Below are 7,549 nucleotides of genomic sequence, written 5' to 3' on the forward strand. Positions count from 1 at the left end.
GTCGTAGTCGAGTCCGAGTCCAAGTCCGAGTCACCCAAGGAGTGTCCGAGTCGAGTCCGAGTCCGAGTCAGCATTACCTGTGTTCGAGTCCGAGTCCAAGTCTGAGTCACCCAAGGAGTGTCCGAGTCGAGTCCGAGTCATCATTACCTGTGTTCGTGTTCGAGTCCGAGTCCAAGTCAGCGTACGCGATAATTCACGAGTCCGAGTCCGAGTCCAAGTCATCGTGCGCGAGAATTCACGAGTCCAAGTCCGAGTCACGTCAATCAGTGCGCGAGTCCGAGTCGAGTCACGAGTCCCGAAAATCGGCACTCAAGTCCGAGTCCAGGACTCGAGTACTCCATCTCTGCTTGATGGTTAAGCTGGTCATATGTGATGATGAAACACTCTCACCCAATTGCAGTAGCTCAATCTATCATTTCAGATCAGAGCACCTACCTTACCAGAAAGGTACCAGAATGTATAGAATGTATTGTCTGTAAATAAATACTCATACATCAAATGATTAGAAGCAGGAAGAAAATGTATAACACACAATGAACATTAACACAAATTTGAAAACATTTTCAAAACACCCATTACTTCATATTTTTAAGCAGTTTCCTTCAACTGTTTCTTTCCGCTTTTCACAAGGTCCTGTATTTTTTGTGAAATGTAGTAACCGGCCAACTTTTCCCTCTCGGTCATCTCCACGTTTTGTGAATTCAGCCATCCTCTGAAGCACTCTTGAAAAGAGAAAGGAAAAACAGATTAACTTTTAGATTTGTGTTATGATTACTTACCTCTTAAACCCTGAGCCTGTTTTTCAGGTCTCAGGCTCGAAAATGACATTCCCAGAACAAATTACCATATCTTCCCTTCTAAAAGGGTTAAAGTAATAATCTTTATTCTCAAAGTAATGATAAACCTGTGAGTTGGATGTAGAAAAGTCAGAATCAATATAGATGTATATATATAGGTAAGACAGCTTTTATGTGCGCAGCTCCACTTGCTTGGAACAATCTTCAGCAAGAATTGAAACTGAGCAATCTCATTCCTCTGCATGTTTTTAAAGCTAGGCTAAATGAAATGCTCGTTGATACTATGGGTACTTGTAAATGTCTATAACTATGTAAATGTATCCTGTAAATATAATGTATGATGTCCTTTATTGTTTTATGTTTCATGTGGAACCTATATGCTGCAGGTCTCCCTTGAAAAAGAGATCTATGATCTCAATGGGACCAATCTGGTTAAATAAAGGTTTGAAATGAAATGAAATGACATTGGAATGATTTCAAACCTGTTTTTATTTATCCTAATAATTATAAAGGTGTGCCTTGGAAAAGGCCCAAAATTGTGCACACAAAACATATTTTCGGCTGCCCGGGCATAAGGAAGTAGCTCTACTTATGAAATCTCTGTTAGTTTAAACTCCCACTTCACTACTTTACATTCAAAACAAATAGCTTATAAAATGTGGCACGGCATTATTGATAAAGCTACATATTAGTCTATAAAATAGTTACATCATACTTATCTTAACCAGCAACACCAATAAAATACTGCTTCACATAAATGCATCGCAAATAATCATCAGTTTTTATTCAATGCATATAGAGGCAACTGAACCACACATCAACATTTCATCCATGCATTTCTTCACTTGTCAGTTGTTGTTCAAGCTCTCAAACAAACAAGCGGGCAGTACATCACATTGGCTCTTTTTGCTGCTACTTTGACAACATGGTTGCAACCGGTTTTGTTTTCGTGCTGTTGATGCCAATTTTTCATTTTTTTAGAAAGTGAGTTGATGATTTCATAAACTAAGAGTGAGGTACATTTTCGCCTCGCAAATTTTCCATCCAAATGAAGCAACATCGAAATCATTTTCAGACAAATTTGACTACACATGTTAGTGTTGTTAGATCTTATTGTCTTATATTTTTGTACAGCACTTTGAATTGCTTTGTGTTGAAAGGTGCTATATAAATGCCTAGTGATGACTCAAAATCTACTAGGATTAATAAATGTCCAAAGTGTCTATTACGTTAGTAGGAATCCAAGCTAGAGCAATTGAGCATTGGAATAGAACATGTTGTTTCATAAGGCCCAATGAGAACAAACACGAGGCAGAATCTAAACAGGAAAGTGTAAAAACATGTTGAATCATTAAACATCTGATAGAACAAGAACAAGACACAACTAGTTTTTGTTTTTCTAAAAACAAAACAATGAGGTAGATACTAGCTGTCATTTTTTTTAAGGAGGGGCAGCTTGGGCGTATTGTTGTACATAGCCGTGGGAACATGTTTCAAATGGGGGGTGCTGTGGGGATGACACCAGGGCCGGTTCTGACCCATTTGCTGCCCTAGGCAAGATTTGTGCTGTTTCATTTATATCTTATTTTACCAGTTAACATTTATTTATTTATCCATATTTTTTAATCTCTCCAGTTTTAAAGGATATTGTTGGTTTACTGTCCTATAGTATACATTGGAATGATTTCAAACCTGTTTTTATTTATCCTAATAATTATAAAGGTGTGCCTTGGAAATATTTGTTTACATAAATTGTGATAAAACCGTTTGAGACACACTGAGATAACTTAGACTAAAGTGAACTATCTAAACACTCAGAGTCCTTTACCTCACTGAGCCTCTCAGGGCAAATGGAAAATGTAACCGGGGTGAAAAGGGTGTTACCTTTACTTAATTATGAATGTGAACAGTTGTATCAACAGCTTTTTCAATGTGCTGCTGACTGCTGGAAAGTGGTTTTACTTGAATGTATTTGTTTCGTCCATTGTGCTAATGCAGGTGGGGCCGACCAGTTATACAAGAGGTAGATAATAGCTGTACTTTTTTTGAGCCACATGCCATGATGCACCAACATAATTGTTTTATTTAGGCTGACATTAAGAAAGAGAGAGAGAGAGAGAGAGAGAGAGAGAGAGAGAGAGAGAGAGAGAGAGAGAGAGAGAGGATATCAGACATCAGACAAAGTGATATCAGACAAAGTGATATGAGTGATAGTGAAACGTTTTAACTTTCATTTAGCAAAAAATAGCAGGAAACTTTACATGCAAGTTCCAAAGTAACTTCCTGAAATGTAATTGTCTGCGGTGATTCTACGGAGTCCCCAAAGGCCCAAAATTGTGCACACAAAACATATTTTCGGCTGCCCGGGCATAAGGAAGTAGCTCTACTTATGAAATCTCTGTTAGTTTAAACTCCCACTTCACTACTTTACATTCAAAACAAATAGCTTATAAAATGTGGCACGGCATTATTGATAAAGCTACATATTAGTCTATAAAATAGTTACATCATACTTATCTTAACCAGCAACACCAATAAAATACTGCTTCACATAAATGCATCGCAAATAATCATCAGTTTGTATTCAATGCATATAGAGGCAACTGAACCACACATCAACATTTCATCCATGCATTTCTTCACTTGTCAGTTGTTGTTCAAGCTCTCAAACAAACAAGCGGGCAGTACATCACATTGGCTCTTTTTGCTGCTACTTTGACAACATGGTTGCAACCGGTTTTGTTTTCGTGCTGTTGATGCCAATTTTTCATTTTTTTAGAAAGTGAGTTGATGATTTCATAAACTAAGAGTGAGGTACATTTTCGCCTCGCAAATTTTCCATCCAAATGAAGCAACATTTCGAAATCATTTTCAGACAAATTTGACTACACATGTTAGTGTTGTTAGATCTTATTGTCTTATATTTTTGTACAGCACTTTGAATTGCTTTGTGTTGAAAGGTGCTATATAAATGCCTAGTGATGACTCAAAATCTACTAGGATTAATAAATGTCCAAAGTGTCTATTACGTTAGTAGGAAATCCAAGCTAGAGCAATTGAGCATTGGAATAGAACATGTTGTTTCATAAGGCCCAATGAGAACAAACACGAGGCAGAATCTAAACAGGAAAGTGTAAAAACATGTTGAATCATTAAACATCTGATAGAACAAGAACAAGACACAACTAGTTTTTGTTTTTCTAAAACAAAACAATGAGGTAGATACTAGCTGTCATTTTTTTTAAGGAGGGGCAGCTTGGGCGTATTGTTGTACATAGCCGTGGGAACATGTTTCAAATGGGGGGTGCTGTGGGGATGACACCAGGGCCGGTTCTGACCAATTTGCTGCCCTAGGCAAGATTTGTGCTGGTTCATTTATATCTTATTTTACCAGTTAACATTTATTTATTTATCCATATTTTTTAATCTCTCCAGTTTTAAAGGATATTGTTGGTTTACTGTCCTATAGTATACATTGGAATGATTTCAAACCTGTTTTTATTTATCCTAATAATTATAAAGGTGTGCCTTGGAAATATTTGTTTACATAAATTGTGATAAAACCGTTTGAGACACACTGAGATAACTTAGACTAAAGTGAACTATCTAAACACTCAGAGTCCTTTACCTCACTGAGCCTCTCAGGGCAAATGGAAAATGTAACCGGGGTGAAAAGGGTGTTATCTTTACTTAATTATGAATGTGAACATCAAGGCCGAAAATAAGTTTTTTTTGTATTATATTTGTATTATATTTCCATTTAATCTTGTGGACGTGCAGATTCCCTGTCCTCCATCAGGGGGTGCTGCAGCACCCTCAGCACCCCTACTTACCACGGCCCTGTATGAAAAGGTTCAACTACGCACACAGTCACTCATCATCTCGGCTCGCGCAGCACGCTCACAGGCATAGATTGTGCAATAAAGTATTGCGCACCTTGGAGGTGCAGTGCAGGCATATTGTTATTCAAGAGATGCGTTGTTCTTTTGGAAAACATGTTTTTCTTTTCAATAATACTCATTACATTGACACATGCATTATTTGTGATTAAAATAATGGTTGTTGGTAATGTATTAGCGACCCCCACAGATGTATGATTTCATTGCGTCCGTGGGAGCTCAGACCCCTCCTTATGGGAGCTCAGCTCCCATTGGCTCCCACATAACTCGAACCCTGGTGCAATGTCCTGTTCAGATGACGTCAAACCCAACGGGATGCCATAAATAAACTACACAGAATCACACTACACACCTACGCAATGATTACATTCAGGCAAACTGTAGAATACAACCTCTTTGGACAATTTATATACTTATTGAAAACAAGCTACAAAATGTAATACCTTGGAAAATGCCGTTTAATACTTTTTAATAGCCTTAATTTTCGCTAAATTGATTTATCAACTTTTAATACTTTTTAAGGACCCGCGGACACCCTGCTACAGTATGATAGATATATTACTTTACACCCGGAAGTATGTATTGTCATTCTTATTGTCGATAAATTGAGGGATATACGCTATATTTTGTTAACACCAGTATGTACTTTATACATCCACCTCGAGTGTTTGTCTCTGCACCGGAAATAATTTAATTTTAAAGTCCAACCGCATATTATATAAACTATATCAGCGCCACACCTGCGTAACACATGGTGCCTCTTGTCTGAACAATCTATTCTTGTCGACTTGCAGCCTAAATACAAAGATAACTCCACTCTCCTACCACTGCTTACCTCTAATGAGCCTTGGTAGAACCAGTGTCCGAGTCATGGGGTCCAGAACTGACTGAAGACATGTGGGACAGAGTACATGCATGGTTCCATGTACAGGGAACTGGAACTTTGAACAGGTGTTTTCATCTTTTCTGCCTGAAGATTCACAAGTTCTTGATCAGGTGTTTGATGTGGGCTGGCATGATCCTTTCTGCAGCGATGAATAAAGAAAACAAAGAAAACATTTTTAATAATAGTAATGATGGTAACAACAATAATATTAGTATAACTATTTATAGCACTTACACAATTGCAAAGTGATTCTCCCAACAAAAATAAAGAACAAAATAATACCAACAATAAAAAAACAAATGATTATAGGAATGTTAAGAGACAAAGAAATTATAAACATTCTGATAGGCCGACTACAAAAGGTAGACTCAATGGCTCTTGATGACATCAATGCGCAGTCCCAATAGATGCTGTTGTATAAAAATAAATAGATTTCTTCTATTTTGTGTTGGATGATTTGTTTTATTGATTGCTGATGGATGTATATATATATATATAGGGTTTATTGAACAGCAGTAAAGCATTAAAGGTAGGGTAGGTAATTTTGGAGAAACCGGCATGAGATCGCTAGAATTTGAAAATACACAACCGGAGAAAATCTGCCACTTCCTTACAGAGCCCCTCCTCCAACACACACGAACGCGCACATGACCAATGAGGGCACGGGATAGGTTTGTGCACAGATGGAAGGCTGACAGGCAGGTAGGCCATCCAGTTATTTTAGCCGGGCCGGCTAAAATGATTGGTCGTACTTTTTACAGTATTACGGCTTCCACAGATGACATTTTTTTATGGATTTTTTGTCAAAGCACTTAAGATATTCATTCCTATCGGGATGTTAAGAGCATTCCATGGAATATAACAAAAAGTGTATCTAGCCGGTTTCTCAAAGTTACCTACCCTACCTTTAAGTTGCTAAATTAACGTACACTGTAACTGTAAAACAACTTACCACTATTTAGGAAAGGCTCTGATCAGGAGGGTTGACTAGTAGGACAGCAAAGAGGTGGAGGAGGTCTATGTACAACCATTGGTAGATGTTACACCTGAAAGAAAGATAAGGAAATAAAAGAAGACAGGAGTACAAACATCCTCTTAAGTGCTTTGACAAAAAATCCATAAAAGAATGTCATCTGTGGAAGCTGTGGTGCTGTAAAAAGCACGGCCAATCATCTGAGCCGGCCCGGCTAAAGTAACTGGATGGCCTACCTGCCTGTCAGCCTTCCATCTGTGCACAAACTTATCTCGTGCCCTCATTAGTCATGTGCGCGTTCGTGTGTGTTGGAGAAGGGGCTCTGTAAGGAAGTGGCAGATATTTTCCGGCTGTGTATTTTCAAATTCTAGCGCACTCGAGCTGATTTCTCCAAAATTACCTACCCCACCTTTAAGTAAAAGACCAAATCATGTCAAGCTTTAACCTGAGCCTGTTTTTTCAGTCTTTACAATGCAATGTTGGAAAATACCTTCTAAAGGCTCAATTCAAACTCAATACCATAAATAACTGGGTACCAAAGTGCTTTACCTGATAGAACACGTTCCACATGGAGCAGCAACCATCCGGCTCGGCCTTTTGCTGCATATCATCTCCTCCCTCTCCACTGTTTCCATTAGATCTCTACTGTCCAATAAAACTGAAATTCCCCAAAAAATCATATTAAAAAGTTAAAAACAATAACTTGCTTTTGGCATTGAAATGGATTAGAATCTCACCATTTTCCTGGATGTCAGGAAGGCCAGGAAGTCATTCCCTTCAAGTCCGCAACCAGTCATAGGAGTTCAAATGCAAAGCCTGAACGATGACAAGAGCGGGAGACTTACATTTTCCAATTATATTTTTAATTAATACCAGAGCAGTGTGTACATAGGCCCTGTACGACATGCAGAGAACAGATCAAATCCCCTGACAGACTCACACACTTTGGTGATATCCTCTTCTGATAATGTTTCTTTTTTTTAGCAGTAAAGTA

At 38.2% G+C, this 7,549-nt stretch overlaps 1 long non-coding RNA gene across 1 annotated transcript; it reads right to left on the reverse strand.

The window, feature by feature from the left end:
• Positions 1–516: 516 nt before the first annotated feature.
• Positions 517–6,602, reverse strand: LOC117490616. The gene is made up of 3 exons (XR_004556685.1): positions 6,535–6,602; positions 5,532–5,721; positions 517–722 (listed from the first exon to the last, which is right to left on the reverse strand). It is a non-coding gene; the product is annotated as an uncharacterized LOC117490616 (long non-coding RNA).
• Positions 6,603–7,549: the final 947 nt, after the last annotated feature.

This window comes from Trematomus bernacchii, unplaced genomic scaffold (assembly GCF_902827165.1).
Source record: "Trematomus bernacchii unplaced genomic scaffold, fTreBer1.1, whole genome shotgun sequence".
Taxonomy (NCBI): domain Eukaryota; kingdom Metazoa; phylum Chordata; class Actinopteri; order Perciformes; family Nototheniidae; genus Trematomus; species Trematomus bernacchii.